This window comes from Corvus cornix, chromosome Z, assembly GCF_000738735.6.
Source record: "Corvus cornix cornix isolate S_Up_H32 chromosome Z, ASM73873v5, whole genome shotgun sequence".
Lineage (NCBI taxonomy): Eukaryota > Metazoa > Chordata > Aves > Passeriformes > Corvidae > Corvus > Corvus cornix.
In genome coordinates this window covers 14,793,187-14,810,088 of record NC_046357.1, presented here as the reverse complement: position 1 = coordinate 14,810,088, position 16,902 = coordinate 14,793,187, and the positions used below count along the sequence as shown (strand labels likewise).

At 46.4% G+C, this 16,902-nt stretch overlaps 1 protein-coding gene across 9 annotated transcripts in view; it reads left to right on the top strand.

Moving 5' to 3' along the window:
* Positions 1-16,902, top strand: part of RUSC2 (RUN and SH3 domain containing 2) — a 59,618-nt gene that overhangs the window by 16,132 nt on the left and 26,584 nt on the right. For 6 of the 9 annotated variants that reach the window (XM_010395095.4, XM_019283317.3, XM_010395091.4 and 3 more), the window contains exon 2: positions 6,109-6,214. The exons of 1 other annotated variant lie outside the window; for it this stretch is intronic. The gene's annotated coding sequence lies outside the window, so the exon portion shown is untranslated. Of the gene's footprint in view, positions 1-4,053; positions 4,330-5,685; positions 5,707-6,108; positions 6,215-16,902 lie in introns of those variants that run through there. 2 more of the 9 variants (XM_010395093.3, XM_010395092.3) reach the window with 2 other exon arrangements.

Genomic DNA, 16,902 nt, shown 5'->3' with positions numbered 1-16,902 from the left:
TTTGGGGTACAAACATACTGGAATCCTGGGCTGGAAAGGACTGGAGACAGACAGCTGGTTGTGGGCAGGGTTTGGTTCTCCCATAGATGTCTCAGTAGTGTGGAGGTATGTGAAACTGAGCCCAGCCCTGTGGGGAGCCGTGCCAGCACGAGCCCTATCTGGTAGTTGTGACTTTTTATGGAGCTTGTGAGGGCCCCTGTTCTTGGGCAGTGAAGCATCAATTGCCAGCACTAGGAGGGATTTGACCTCAGTACTGGAAGTTGGGAATTCAGATGGTGTTTGGGATGGAGGAACCACCTTGCCCAGTATGATTTTTCTAGAAGTGGTTGCAGGTGCTCAGCAAAGTGGGGGAGCAGAACACACAACTATCTTATCTTGTTGTTTTTTTTTTTTTTTCCAGGAGATTGGCTAGTATTTTGTTTGCTTATTAACCTGAAATGAATCTCCCAAGTGCTTGTCCTGCCTCCCTTTTAATCCATGTGTAATTCTTCCATCCATAGTACCCTTTGAGAACTAAGAGGCAGTAAGCAGACTAGAGGAAGATAACAGGAATTTTGAAAGAGGAACTACTGCTCTGAAGGGAAGTTGTTAGTGGAGATAATCCTCAAAATGGAAGCTATTCAATACATGAAATAATGCTCTGTGCACTAAAAAGTAAGACTTCAATAGTGATATTTCCTTAAGACACAAAGCTAAGGAAGCATCATTGCAGGCCATTCAGTGTTATTCAACAGGAAGAGCTGGGATTATTCCTTAAGGAACAATACAAATGGGAACTGGATAGTTCAAAATTGCATGGTTGTGTGCCTGAGAAATCAGCAAAATGTTCAACTCCATCTGGGAGCTCACTGGGGGAAAGTGACAGTGATGGGGAGAAAACTCAGGGTCTCAGAGTGGTGTACAAGATAACTGTGAGCATCTAACGTGATGTAGCCATGGAAAAGATACGTCATCCAATGTGACATGTTGGACAAAGCATTTCTAGCAGAGATTTGGAAATCTGAGCATATTAAGGCACAGGAGACCTTGCCTGGAAGACTGTACATTTCCAGTCACTCTCTGAAGGCTGTGTGCAAACTGGGTCGGGTCAAGAGAAGGAATATGGGTATGATCAAAGAAATGGAAAGCCTACCTAATGTGAAGTGATTAGAGAACTCAGATGATACAACTTTAAACACAGGCTGGATAAATGCTGACGTTAAAGCTCATTTTTGGAACATGAGTGAATAGGGGTGAGCTGTGCATGGATAAAGATAAGCTGGAAATTCAGAGAATGTTCTTAAACATCAGAGGACTGAACTTGGGGAATTAATTCTGTTAGAAGACAGTTAGCAGCAACAAGAAATGTCCAACTTTTTTTAAAAAACAGCAACAACTTTCTCTTTTGAAGCCATTTCCTCATTTGGAGGTGTAGCTCCTGCCTTGGGTTGCTACCACTGAAGAAATCAGTCCTGCTGTTGTGGGCAGTGGACAGGGCTCACACAGAGCCATCATGGTGGGCTGGTGAACTGTGATGTTGAGAATGTGTCTTTGACTGGCAAATCCCCACAGACTCCTGTGCCTCTGTCCTCAGTTCCCCTTGGAAAGCAGGCTCAGTGTGGATCGGTTAGTGATCCCCCAGGGAAACGTGAGGGCTAAGGGCAGGCATTTCCACTGTGCTAACATATGTTTTTATCAGTCTGCTTGGATTTTTGACCCCTCGTTCAAAAGCTCGTGTATCTCTTCCCACAGAGCAGAAAAGATGTCGAGCGCATGTCAGTAACGATCAGCCCGTATTGATCTCCGTGTGTCAGAGAGATGCTGTTTGACCTTGAAACACAGGACTTGAAGGACTGGGGGAATTATTTTAGTTTTCCTTTAGGAGGATTTTTATAAAGTTTCATCACCTGCTTTCCTGTTGGCTCCTGTATTCTGTTTCCCCCTTGCTCCAGTTGAGCGGACCCATGCTCTTAGTTCAACTCTGACCAACATCCCTCTCTCTGGCATTTCCCAAACAGCCTGGGTGGGGGTTGGTGCTGGGTGGGAGTTGTCATGGGATTCAGATTTCTGCCACAAACAATGGGTAAACAAGGTGGGAAGGCACTGAGCTGCTTTCACCTTCTTCCTGAGTGGTCCAGCACATGGGAAAGAGTGAAGATGTCCCTGTGGCCATGCTACAAATGTGGCCAGAATGGGTATCCTAGGCATGTTCCTGCTGTTGTACCTGTGGACAGCAAGGCACAGGTTTTCTGCTGTGATGGAGATCTTGCTGTTGCTTGTAGCACTTTCTGTTTGCTTGAGAAGCATGGACACATTGAAGGTATTGAGGGCTTGGTCAAAATGCCCACCCTTTAGGAGGAGGTGGCAGACAGCTCCCTTTGCTGGGGTACAGCTGTGAGCTGGAGGCAGCAGGTGGGGCTGCCTGGCAGTTTTGAGGTGGTCAGGTTGTGTCCCATGCCTGATGGTGAGGGATGATTAAAGACCTGTTCTAGCACAGTGCTTGATGTCAGAACTACAGCCCAGACAGCTGACTGGAATCGGGCTGAGCTGTTTCCAGTTCATGCATCACTGGACCAGCTTTGCAGCAAATAGGTGGGAGGCTGGGTCAGCTGGTGGGTGATTTTACTGCACGACTGCGGCAAAAGTGTAATGGGTTCTTCTTGTATGTGGGCGTGTGCTGACCTTAGCAGCCAATTCCTGCATGCTATATGAAGGAAGAAGCCCAAGCCCAAGCCTGAAATGTGTTGGGCTTTTTAACACCCGGTTGATCTATTTGTGTCCTAATTGTTGTCAGCAAGAACCCCAGGTACATGTACAGCTCATGTCCAGTGTGAGTGCAGCACCTGTGGCTCCCCCCAAAGTGGTAAGCTTTGCTGCAGCCCAGGACTGGGAGCAGGATGTGCCTCCTTACTGGAATTCACAGGTGGGAGGTTGTGTTGTGCATTCAGTTCTTACAGCCCTGGAGCAAGGGATAAGGAGGCGAGATGGCAGAAATCCTTCCTGACACCTGAGATGCTTGAGGATAGTGAGGCTGACATAGCTCGATAAGGAATTTTCTCCTGCCAAGCTACCTACACTACAGAGTGCTGGAGTCTGTGGGAAGCACCTATCCCTACCTGCCCAGGTGAAGCAAGATGGGAACCTCTGTTACTGTAGGGGCAGGCATGTCTTGACACCTCCATCTCTCTCACCTTCCTTCTCCAAGGGATACAGTCACCAGCCTGCAGTATCTCTGCTCCTTCCTTGCGTGTCACTGTGGAGTCAGCCATGCTCCCCTTCTTGCAGTGACTCATCTCTGTGATCAAAGAGAAGTCATCTCCTAGAAGACAGTCCGCAAGAAAGAGCTTTGTTCTTTCTTATTAGCGCCTGAGATCAGCTGCCTGCAAAGCTTTGGGACAGGCCGTCAGTTCCTAGCGCTGTTGCTGAGTTGAGGCAGATTGGGGAGGGAGATGCGTCAAAGGGGTGTGTGCTGCAGAGGGTTGAGGCCATGTGAGTTTGAGATCTGGGGAACATGCAGAATGTATTTTGGGGAGGAGGGTACAGACATTTATGTTGGGAACAGATGTGTAAATAGTAGTGTTTCTTAGGGAGCCCCTCATCTGCTGCATTGCTCTGATTTTTAAGAACATACCCCCCTGACTCCCATCTGCTCTGGTGTGTGTATCTGCTACACAAGACAGGCATTGCTGTCAGTGAATTGGTTAATGCCAGTGTCCTGTGGCAGGGATGAAGGCAAGCACCCAGCCTGCCAGCATTTATACCTCCTGGCGTCAGCATTGGCAATGCTTGTGGAGGACTGGGGAGGGCACCGAAATAGTTTCCATTCTCCTCTCTGCTGTGGGAACGAGTCTCCTGGGTAACAAATGCTCCTTGTTCTGCACAGAGCTCCACAGCTGAAACTCTCCTTCTCTTTCCTCGCTGTTTCTCCCTGACTGTCCCAGCTGAAGGGGCCGGAGATGTCTGCTTGAGCCTGCCTTAATTAACACTGACAGTACAATGGGGCTGGCCGTACAGGGGTCCTGGGGCTGCACGTTAATGGGAGCACAGTAAATAGTCTCATTTACTGCAGCTTGGTTGGAACAGAGCCTGCCAGGACTGGCTTTCTGCTGGCTGTAATGGCCAGGCATGGAGGTAGGTCCCTCCCTCCTGCATCCTCCCAGGGGCTTGTCCCTGCCTCTTGAGCAAGACCAGCTGGTGCTGTGGGTCCCGAGCATCCCAGGAAAGGCAGGCAGTGGGCTGGGGAGCATAAAGTGCCACTGACAGAGCAGATACATTGATGTCTCAGAAGGACCTGACCTGTGGAGCCCGACTTCTGGGACTGGTTCAGGGATCGTTCACTGTGGTTTGGAGGTGAGTAGTAGAGCTGCATCTGTGATGCTGGCTCCAGTGCACTGCGAACAATCTGCACAGCCCACAGCCCAAGGCCCTTTCTCTTTTCCCAGTGGAATGGTCTCTGTGCACTGGGGGGAGTCCTGGACTCCTGCCACTGAAGCCCTTGGTAGGAACCACCCCCCAGTCCCATGGTTTTCTGTCAGAAATCTGATTTAAATGTACTTGAAGAGGTATTTTAAAATTTTGTAGTGTTCTTGGATCTGAGATAATTGGCAGCCACTTCCAGTAATAAGTCTTAACATTTTTCTGTCATAGCATTTTATGTTGACGTCTCCAGAGGCAGAAGCTTCTGTAAAGTGTTGTATATTGTCTGGGTTGTTGTATTTGTATTACTTGTTTGCTGCTTTTGGTACATCATGGCATAAAGTAAAAAGTACTCAGCCGTGTGGCAGTTCTTAATTTCTTTGAATTTTGTCTGTGTGACAGTTTTACCCCTTCTCTGCCTTGCTCTGCCCTGCTCACTTCCTGTGGAGCCTCAGTTTAGGACGTGTTTTGGTTTGGGCTTACAGGTTTTGCTTTTTCCAGCGTGGATGCTCCAATTTCTGAGCTCTGCTTGGCTCTACACAGGGCTGTAGGCGCAGGGCTGGATGAGGAAGGGCAGTAATGTGAGCAGTCCCTCCAGGATGGATGCTGCTCTAGTGTTAGAAACACCTCCCTGGCACAGCACAGCCTGGAGCGCAACTGAGTTTCTGGGGTGTGTGGTTATGCCCCAGCTGGTAGAAAAGCAAAAGTAGCCACATTTGTCCCTTGCACAGCTACCTGTACCCTGTCAGGAGCTGCACTACTCTGCCAATGGAGCAAGTTCCATCACCTCTTCTCACCAGCTGCCTCTGGTGAAAAGGGATATGGGAAAATCCTTCCAGGTAGCAAGAGAGCCTGAGCTTTGCAGGTGGTGACCCCATGTTTCTGCTAGGAAGATCTGCTGTGGGTTGCTTTGCTGAGATGTCAGGATCTAGCAGCATTTTAGTCACAAACTGCAGCTAAGAGTTGGTGGGATCTTGATTTGAGGTCCCCGGTGAGAGCAGGGACTACAGACATCCTGCCCCTATGCGGTGGGTTCGGCACTATGGGAAGTGCTGGTGGTTGCACTTTACTCCAGAGGTGGCTGCATTTCAGGGATGCGGGGTAGATACTGTTGATGAAGCTGTTTAGGACAAGGTACTACAGAAACTTAAAGAAGCTTCAGGAAGCTTCTCACAGTCTTCCCATCCTCCTCCTCCTCCTCCAGTGCGTTGCTTTGCAGACTGCCATTTTATCTCCAAGGGTTCTAGCTGCCGTTATCAACAGCAGGAACATAACACTCCAGTCCCTTTTGCTTTCCTTGGCAAAGATAGGGTAAGAGATCAGACAGCCTGCAAGCACACAGCATCCAAAATCCAGTCTCATCACAGAATAAGCTGCTGCAGCTCTATTTTATGGCACAGGCTTCGATCTTTTTATTTCTCCTCATGCTGCCTTCCTGATTTCCCAGTTCCTGTAAGAATCAATCCTCCATCATCTCCTCCTTTTCTGCTCCCTCCCATCCCCTGCCTTGTCTGAGGTTCCACAGGGACTGAATGCGAGCTGGAGCGGCGGTGCTGTGGGCATGCTTGCTCCTTCACACGCAGCAACGTCACAGCAGCAGCAGCAGCAGCAGGAGCATCAGAGATGTGATTGCGCAGACCCTCTGCATTGCCAGGGATGCAGCTGTGAAGAAAAAAAATCGGAAAAAAAAAATTGTCTCTGTGTTTCCCACAGCATCCTGGTGAGAGAGCACGGAGCCTTCTGGAATCTGAGCGCTCAGGAGTGGCGGAGCAGAGTGTGTTTGCTGACAGGAGACGGGGAAAGAAGGATCTGTGGAAAGGTGAGGTGGAGAAATTATCGGGGTGGGTGTCAGTTGTGCTATTGATTTTCAGGCCACTCGTCGTCCTGCACGGTGGCCGGTTTGTTTTTGTGGAGGATGCCGGCTAGCCGATGAAGCTTAAGGATTTTAGGATTGCTTTGTCTCTTCAGAGGCTGCATTACTCTGGAGCGGGCTGTGGCTGTCATGGATGTGAGCGAGCGAGGAGGCTGCGGCTGCTGCGCAGACTGTGTGTTTGTCCATTGTAGCTGTGAAATAGCAGTTGTCATGTCCGGGGCTGGCTGTGCAGAGGCGAGTCGTGCTTCGCCCCGGCAGTGCCTCCGCACAGCTCTCCATTGTGCCTGCCATGACAGCTGAGCCCACACGGATTGTTGTGGTCCCACCAGATACCATGCTCTCCGTGCATCCCTGGCGGTGATGCTGCTGTGCAGCTCAAAAGCTGTTTTGACAGACAGCACTTCCATGAAAAGCCAGAGACAAAGGACTCAGACAGAGGAAAGGTTGCTGTCACTGTGGCTTTTGGCTCTTTTTTTTTGGCTTCTTTTCTTTTTTTTTTCCTTCTTTTTTCTCCCCTAAATACTGGTAAATCATTTGTTCAAAAGGCATTAGGGTAAATATCATGGCATGTAAAACCCTGTCCTTCTGCTAAGAGATACACGGGCTCTGTGCAGGCTGGAGTCCTTTGTGTTGCCAGGGTGTGTCTGTGCTGGCTGTGTAAATGGATGCTTTCTCCCTGCCTCTTTTCACAGATCAGATGAGAAAGGTTATCTAGGAACGGAGGAATTACTGCTTTTAATTACTGAAATGAGGGGTCCAGGCTGGGTACCAGTCGCTGGAGCTTAATTACATGGTCTTGTTGTAGCCAAATCCCTCTTTTCCCTCCCTGCCTTCCTTCTTCTTCCTCCCTCCCCCACCCTCTGCACAAATCCTTCCATTAAATTGCCTCTGCAAATAGGAGGAGGGCTTGAACAAAGAGAAGGATGTATGTGGGATAGGGATATAGATGCTGAAGGGGCGATGTTCAGCATGACAGTGAGAACAACAAAGCAAAGGTATAAAAGAATGAGATTTTGGTATATGTGTTAAAGTGACGTGGCTGTAGGGGAATGTGCAGATGGGAATGTCATAACAAAAGGAAATAATCGAATAGCAGATTCAGTCTTTTGGAGTTACGGAAAATGCTGAGTGTGTGGGGTTGCAATTGCAGGATTTTGGGTGGATGTGGAGTAAATGGGAGTCACAGAGGAACATATCACACAAGGAGTGGATTGATGGGTGGCATAAAGGTGCATTAGAGTACAAGGGAAGTAGAGATCTGCATTTTTATCTCCACACACCTGCAGCTTTTCATACCAGTGTTGCTGAAGAGTGAGTTTGGCAGGTCTTACCTATTTCACAAAATTTCACAAAAACTTTCTCCCATTTTCCAGTGACCCAATAATCATTCAGACAAAGTTTTTTTAGGCTTATAAAGAGCAACAGGATGGTAGGAGAGATGTAGATAAAATGGTAAATGTTTTGCAGAGCTGTAGAGGAACCGTGGAAAGAAGAGGCAGATGAGAGGCATTGCAGAGCTGGAGGAGCAGGGGATTTGGGTCAGAGACCAGTGGGAGAGTGCACAGAGGGGAAATTCAGGGTTGTCATTGTCAGGGAATGCAAATGTGTTGTTTCTGTTGTCATTCTTCAGCCTCTCACTGTGTTCCCTGAGACATTCAGTGCTGTGTGCAGCCCTGCAGGGTTTGTGGGGGTGGGGGTGATCCTCAGCACAGCCTTTTCTGCAGTAGTTCTCTGGAGGAACCATTTTGCTGCTGCAGGTTCTCATTTGGTTGCTCCCTCTCCATCCCTATGGAGTCACAAGGCTCCACAGCCTTTATCCCTGGTGATGAAGGCAACCCAGAGTTTCAGTGCAAGGTGCCAGGTGAGAAGAAGAGGGCTTCCAGCAAAATCTCAAAGTGGCTTGTTGCCGTCTTGCAGATCGATGACAATGTCCTGAAAGCACCATAATGCTTCCTGAACTGCAGCTCCTTCTCACCCCTGTCTTGCTCTTGGCCCTGGGAGAACCTCTCTGTGTCTCCCAGAATCTGTCCCTTTCAGGCTGATGGGAGCAGGGAGCGGGATGTCTCCTGCAGGTGTGCACCAGACTGGGTTTGCTGCTACAGAGCAAGTTCCTGTGGGAGAGTGGTGGTGGGTAACCCCAGCATGACTGTGTGCAGCAAGCACATCATGTGCTGGAGGACAGGATGTCCAACAGAATGTACAGGACACACATACCTGTATCAGCATGTGGAAGAAAATTCATGTGTGTATGGTTTGTGTGTACAATGCCTAAAGAAATAAAAAGAAGGTGATGCAGCCTCCTTCTTTGTGTGGGGTGGGAATGTCCCCAGGGCATACAGGCTGTGCCTGGCTAGTAGGTACTACTCCTACAAGAACATCTGTTAAGCAGTGAGAGTGCATAGATAATCTCTGCCTTGAGACACTTAAAAGATGGGCAAGAGGTTCTAATGACTGAGCTGACTGAAATGATCCACAGGAGTGTGTCTTCCTCACTGCTTCGATGCAGATGATGGAGATAAAGTGCAGCTGGATCTCTAGGTACAAGGGACCTGGACCTGCATTGCAGAAAGTACAGGTGGCCCAGGAGAATATGCTGTGAACTCAGGAATGGCCTGCCCAAAGCTCCATTATTGCCTGTCAGGTGTCTGAGGCTGTGAGAGCAAAGAAAGAACAAAATTTTAGTCCCAGACATTTTCATTTTATTCCAGTCAGATGTTCCTGGTGAGTCAAGATCTCACTCTGGTATGATTCCTAATACCCAGACAATACCCTGCCTTTTGCAACCCCTTGTTGTGCTTTGCTCTGTTTTTAGTTTATTTCCCTGTTTTATTTTTCTTTTCTAGTGTTTTCTGAAAGATTTATGTAATAGTAAGGGCAGGTTGATAAACCTAACGTGGGTCGCTTTGCCTGCCCTTGCAGAACAGCTACAGACTTTTACCTTTAATATTTGTCAGCCACATGGTTTCACCTTCTTCCTCTCTTTTCTAATGGGTATTTTTATTGAAAGTGCAGTTGCCAGCTGCGATCAACCAACTATTCTTTCATTGCTCTGGGATCAAGAATATCTTGTCCTTCTGACTTGAGTGCTTTCATCTTCTTGAATTTGTTTCCACTCAAAAGCTCATTTCCTTTTCTGCACCTTCTTTCCCTTGTATTATGTAACCTGTAATTGCTGCAGCTTCAATATTCATCTTGCCAAAACAGCACTGAAGATGCTATTTTTCTTGTCTCTAATATCCTTCTTGGTGTGGTTGCTCATTCAGGTTGGTCAGGAGCCTTTCTCTTCTAATCTTCTCATCTTCCGTGGTGAACCCAGATTTTTTTTTACTTACATTCAAAGTATTTTCTTCAGTACTTCTCCAAGCTCTTTGTTCTTGTTGGCATTATAACTGTTTACCCTGACATGCCAGAGATCTGCTCTTTAAAAATTAAAAAGGTTTCATTACAGCTCTGTTTGCTTTTTACCGTTCTGTTTAATATAAACTGGGTCAGCTTGAGATATTCAATCCAAAGCCACTTCTGTATCATGGGTGCTGGGTGAAAACTCATCTCAATAGGCACAGTTCTGATAGTTGAACCCCAAAAAAAGTAAATCCAAAGTAAGAGATGTGGAGATCTCTACAGATGGTTGAGAGGTGGAGGATTGGAGCTGGAGGTACCTCCCTGTCAGCGGTGGAATCAAGGGAAGTACTGGAAAACAAGATTTTGTCCTCATGCTTGTGGAAACCATTGAAATCTCACCAGTAGTGGAAAACCTCACTTGTCTTCTACCTGTGCTGCTTCATGGGGAGCGTTCTGATGTGGATGAAGTTCTTCTGGCTGTCCAGTCCATAAGACCAAAGAGCCAGAAGCCCAGCTCATTCCAGCTGTCTGAGAGGCTGCAGGATAAGGCTTGAAGAAACTGAGGGAGCTTGGCTGGCAGGGGATGAAATCTACAGCAGTGATCAATGACAGCTGTATTGGTAATGAGTCTTAGCAAGGATTTGCCATGTTATCTGCCAAGCAGGTTCCCTGCGTGTCCTCACACTCATCTCAAAGTTGGTTACTCTCCAGTAAGAAAGAAATGGGCTGTTAAAATACCTCTGGTCTCTGATTCTGCTCCAGTTTTCTCTCTTGATGAAAATGATTTTAATGTTCATTTTCTGAAAGAAGTGGGTCAAAGCTGGGACATACCTGTTAAGATGAGCACAAAAGCAGGCTGGTCCACAAGCTCTTTCTCTCCCTGCCACAGTTGTGTTGCAGCCTAAGGATTGTGTAGGTAATGGTTTTTTTCTACCCCTCAGACACATGTAAGTACTTTTTACTGGGCAAGGCTGATGGTTGCTATATTAACAGACAGAGGGATAAGAAACCCAAACAAAACCCACTGTGTTTGTTAACTGCTGTAAATGGGATGGAGGGGGAAGGCAGAGCTGTAATGTAGGTGTGTGGCCATAACGTGGCTGATGGCGACTTCTGGCTCAGACTGAAGTGCTGAGTTTGGACTCTTGGAAGAGAGATCATGTGGGCAGTGCTGAGGGTGTGGGGCTGGCAGTACCTTTGAGTGATAAATAATCAATATTTGAGTGATGGCAGCAATGCTTTGTACTGACCCTTGGCAAGTGATAGGAAACTGGCCTTACTACCAAAAGGCCACCCTCTGCTCCCACACAAAATGCCCTCTGGAAGCAGAGAACAAGTGCCACTGCTCTGTTGTTATGTTTTTGGGGACAGTGCCAGGGGTATTTCAGAGTGTATGAATGCTAGCAGTTCCTTTTGGGAAGAGGGGAGTTCCTGCTCTGGGAGTTACAGGGAGAAAATATTAAGTTAGAGCCTGTATGGAAAACTTTGGCAAATAGAGGGTCTTCACCTGATACTTGCCTCAGAGCCACTGTTACCTCAGACTAGAGTCCCTACACAGTTATACTAATCTCATCAGTTTGGCTCCAGAACTGCACCTCATTCTCTATAAACTCACAGTAGCTGCCGTCACTTCTGGAAGAATGTGCCCTAAATGCTTTCAGTGAGCTCGTTCTCTTCTTCATTATGCTCTGCCTGCACTGGTGCAGGACCAGCCACATGGCTACTTTGCCTCCTTCTGCCTATAGGCCCAATTCACCTTGGTTGTTTAGCAAGATACCTTCTTTTGGTCCCTCTCTGGGGTTCCCATGGCAAACAGCAGGGATGTGTGCTTCAGGTTTCATTGTCATGTGTAAGCTCACATAGCATAGCTTACTCCCAGATGCCCTTCTTTGCAGGGAGAATGACCTGACTTGATTATGGTGCTAGTGCAATTTTCTGCTCTTAGCAGGCAGGTTAATTACAGTGTATTTCCCTGTAGTCCCATCTTCAAACCTTTTCCAGTAACTCAGGTGGAAGAATGATAAGCCCACACAAGGAGAAGATCCAGTGGGAGGAATAAATATTTCTTATCTCTGGTCCCAAGATGCTGTTGGCCCACATGGTGTACCTTCCTTGGCTTTGCCTAATTCATTCTGATGATTGATACCTGGAGTGACATGTCCACCTGGGGTTTGGCTTACTCTGGTCGACGTCTCCTTCACCATTTGCTCTCATCTGAGTTGTTGCAGTGGCTTCTAAGGGGTTTCTTGCCCAAGTGTGTCTTACCCTGACCAGTGATTGTACCTCCCTTCAGAAAACCAGCAAGTGGATTTCAGCATGCATCTGCACTTAGCTATTTCCTACTGGCAGCAAGCTGTTCTCGCTTGTCCACAGTCAGTGGCATCTAACTTACCCTGCTGCTGAGATTTGTCCTCCAACTGCAGGTCCTAGTGCTTTAAATGGTGTTGAGGAGACCATTGTCCTTACCCAGATATCTCCTCCTGCCTTCAGCTCCTTGTCATATGCCCATTCATTTCCATAGGCACCTGCTATTTATAATTACTGTCTTCATAAAGCACTCTGAAGGTGGTGACTGCTTATTACAGTAAGCCTGACAGCCCGTTTGTTCCCATGTGATCCTCAGAGTGGCTGTTTTTGGGGGAACACTGGGTCAGAGGAGAGGTGAGGCAGCATGGAGCACAGGGTGACCTCAGGCGTCCCTGACCCTGGTCAGGAGGGCCAGCCAGTTCATAGTACGATAGGAGAGGAGGAGGGGGGAAACTGCAAGAAAACAGGTGTGTCCTGGCACTGACAAGCAATGGCATGGGGGTGGTTAATGCACAAAGGTGGCAGTGCTCCAGCCACAGCCGTTCAGTTTATGCTTGGCCATATCTGGCTGAGATGCTGAGAATCGTTTTTGACCCGCTGGGGTTTCTGTAATCTCTGTTTTTCTTGATGACTTTGCAAAAGTTTCAGAGACCCCATAGAATATTTCCATCTCTGTAACCCTGACCTCTCCCAGGCTTTGTGCTGCTGACAGGATTTGGTACCCCAGGGTAGAGAAACACCCCAAACTGAAATTGTGGATTTGTATTTGTCCCAGAGGCACTGAGGAGTGATTCCCCTCTGTACCAGAGCACATTCAACATCCAGGATTTTGGTCCAGTGTCTTGTTTCTACTTTCCCCTTGGCATGAGTTGAGGTTGAAAAGAAAAACCACAACAACCTCTTGGCTTGGCCTTCAAAATGGAAGGGGAATCTTCCTTCAAGGGTGCTGGCTGCTAGGCCTCACTGCTTTAGTGAGGGAAATTCACTGTGGAGAAATACCCTTCAGCCCAGACCCTAGTAAGGCTTGGAGGACCCTTTTATCTCGTGGGGGACCTCAAAAAGAACTTGCATGTGGGCAGGCCAGAATTTGTATAGCCTGAGAGAGCAAAGACCCAGAACTCACACTTCAGAGAGGAAGGAGAAGAAACCCCTTTCCTCAGAGAACAGATATGTAAAAAAAACCCCCTGGTTTCTTCTAGGCTAGTCTTGTTGTAAATCTTGAAATTCTTTAGCTTGATGCTAAGTTACATAACTGTGTGTAAGAGAAGATAGTCACAAACATACACTTTGTCAGATTCCAGATTATTAAACTGATTAAACGCATTCCAAGTCATTAGACTGATGTCATTAAACTGCAAAAAGTAACTGGTTGTCACCCTGCTCATAAGGGACGTTACCTGGTGGGCATGTACATATGGATGTTAAGGTACATAAGAAGTGGAATGGAAAATTATTTTACAACTTCTAATCCCACTGCCAATTGGAAAACTGTGTGAAATTAGTCACCCCAGCTCAGAAGCTGGAGGGAATTGAGAAACTGCCTAGGAAACTGAACAAGTCCCTGGAAAATGCTCCTAAGAGGAGAGATTGAAGAAATGGAAGTTACTTGTGGTAAATGGGAAACTGTAGGGTTTGTGATATGAAATAATGAACAATCTAGAGAAAGAAAATAATGATTTATGAGGTGCCCCGATGGTAATGTGAAAGCTCCAGGAAATCAAGGAGGATTATTTGAAACTGATAATATGAATACTTTTCATGTACTGTGATTAATTAGTCCGTGAATCTTGCTTTCAAACTTCAAAGCCCAGCAGTATTCCCAAATGGCTTGGCATTCTTGTGAATAAGACTACCCAGTGTATTTATAGTATGTGTTCAGAAGTTGCAGAGGTTTAAAACCTTGTGGTTTTGTTAAGGCCTATCTCAGTGCAAGGGCTTAACACAGGCAAACATTTGTCTCAGCTACTTGTCTTCTCTGAGACTTCTGGCCCAGAAAGGATGCAACAGCTTCAAGAAAAAAGGTGTTCAAATGTGAATGTGTCCTGTCTTTGAAGATCTGGGAGCCTTGCAGTCTTAAGGTGCCTCCTCAGTTCTCTCAAACACCCTTGAAGTGATTAAAAGAATGCTCACAGAATCGTAGGATGGTTTGGGTTGGAAAGGACCCTGAAGTTCCCCTCTTGTTCCGTACCCCTGCATGGGCAGGGACACTTTCCACTAGACCAGGTTGCTCAAAGCCCCATCCAACCTGGCTTGGTGGGTCTCCTGGAACTCTGACTGCTCTTCCAGTACAGAGTCAAGGATCATCCCTGTTTGCCCTCCTTTTTTTTCTCTAGTCAATAGGTCTCTGTAGCACAACATCCTCAGCAGAAGACCTTGGTTAATCCAGGGTTATCAGATTTAGTTTACCCTTAATGCTCTGTTGAGCCCAGTCATTCCAAGCCTAATTAGCACATGAGCTGTCTTGTGGAGTGATATTCTAAAATAAACTGTCCTGAATAGAGCTTTACAAACTGAGCTTGGTTTGGGTTGCCAGCCCCTACAAGGGATATATTTCCCTCTCAGAAGGAAAGTATGTGTAATCATTAGGAGTGCCTGGTCTGCTTCATAAGTATTTTATTAAGGTTCTGGCTTGCCTTTTGTTAGTTTTGCTGCTTGGAAAATATTCTGTTATATAAACTAATGCTGTGGTTTCATCCAGATCCTCTTGAGTTCTGCCTTGCTGCCAGCCATGTGAACATACAAACACACCCACACATCAAGAGGACACTTGGAGAGAGGTTGGTAATCAGACCAAGGATCTGGGAATACTCTTGTACTTCAGCAGAACGAAAATCTTGGCACTGAAGATAGGCAAATGCAGTAGAAAATATGATCCTCTCCCTGCCCTAGCCCAAGGATAAGCAGTGAAGTTAAATATCCCTATGTTCAAAAGTACTGACAGATAACTACTAGTGTGGCATGTAATTTGGTGTGGAAGGCACTGGTTCAGGAAGTTACAAGCTCTAAAAATTTGTGGGAATCCCAAAAGGGACACTGAGGGATGATTGTATAGTCTCCTAAATTTCTATGGGAAGGTTATGAAACCTGCTCTGCAATGTGAACTATCCCAAATGAAGGAGGCTGCTTGTGACTGGGTAGTCTCATGATGGCCCAAGGATTTGTTCCTACATCAGACAATTCTTGTCTCATCATCCCGGGAATCATTCTGCCTTTTTTGTTTTTACCCACACTGAACTCTGCTGAAATGAGATTCAGACATGATTGCAGAGGACCTGTTTGTTCAGGTACCTGGCCAAAAAAAGGATCAAGAAATGCACAGTCTTAACAACAATCAGGCAGTTTCCATTTTCAAATCTGAGTGCTACAAGATCTTTTCCTCCAGCTGACTTCAAGGGATTGTAAAATCCAGCTTGTGGTCTAAAAGCATTTGGGTATCACTGTTATTACTATACATATATCCATGTATTAATGTATTATATAAATAATGTATTATATATGTATTTTTTATATATTCATGTATTAATATAAGATAATTAATAATTAACATATATATTATATGTGGTCTTGATATCCTTAAGAAGGCAGGATAAATTTAATGTATTAACTCCTCAGATGCTGCATTTATTGGGCTACTCAACCATTTTGCTTTGTACAATGCTATCACCCCAAATCAGGGAGTTGCCAGCATCCAGACCATTGTGTATTCCTGCCTTGGAGATGCAGAAAATGTCTTCCTGTGTATCCAGGCATTTCTTCTAGTCTTGGTAGAACAGCCTAGGGCTAGGAAGGGTTAAAGTCTCCTGCAGCCTTAGCAGGAGTCAGCTGTTGGTCGCAGCTGCTGGTTGAAAAACCATTTAGATGTGCATCGTGGAAGAGAAACATCTAGTAAAGCAGGCTGCTGCTGGGATGTGTTCTGTTTGTGCCTGATTTTGGCGCTCCTGATTTGTTTGCGCGCAGTGTGCGTTAAATTCTGTGTAGGATTGCATCATTTAATACAGCTCCGCAGACGCAGGCATTCAGACTGCCTGGCAGATCTGATGTCCATCATTCCTAGGTGATGTTTCTCCTGCTTACTGGGATGTGGCAGCAAAGCATTGCAGCACTGCAGGCTGAAAATAATCCTGGTGGTGCTTTTTGACATCACTAACTGCTTTATTTACAGTGGCTTCTGGGGTGATATTTTGTTATTTCAAGAGCTTGGCCTGGCTGTGGTTTTACTTGACTCCCCTGTAGCCATCTTTGCTGCCTGTTCTGCTGTCACAATGCGTGAGGTTGTACATCTGCAATCCACCATCTCAGAAATGTTTGGTTTTCACTTGATAGTGAGTAATTCCTGCATATGTGGCACTCTGGGCTGAAGAGACAGTAAACATCATTTTACAGCCTCTTTTTACTGAGTTATCTTAAGACTGAGTTCCTTATTTGTCAGGCTTTTTCAAGTGGTCACTGATGCTTTTGTCTTGTAAGGAGGGGTTTTTTTTCTTGCAGGGATTGTTTTGCAGCTGTGATTCCTGTAATGCATAGTCTGGACAGAAGTGCAATATCAGTTTTAATCTGCACAGAAAGGAAGCAATAGGGAAGATATGCAGCCATGGAGTGGCTGGAGTCTGTATGGATGTGCTGAGCTGTACTGCAGCAAGATCTTGTTCACAGTGAAGACAGGCTTTCTTTGGCCATCTTAGGACTTAGCTCATCTTTTTTCCACAAGTCATGAATGTGGTAGAGGATGTAGGACTACTTGAGGTAGAGCTGGCCTTGTGTGCCTTTTTTGTGCAGATGAAGATTGCTCCTGAAATTATCCTCCCATAAGCTCTGGATAAGTAGGTCATCTGCTTTGCTATGGTCTGGCAATATGTTGCCTGAAGCCAGATTCCAGTAAGGGTTAGGGAAGAAAATCCAATGCAAGTGATTTGTCACTTCACTTTGAGAGCTCTTTCTAAAGGGTGGTGCAGGGTTGTGTGAACTGATAGATGCTAGTAACCAAG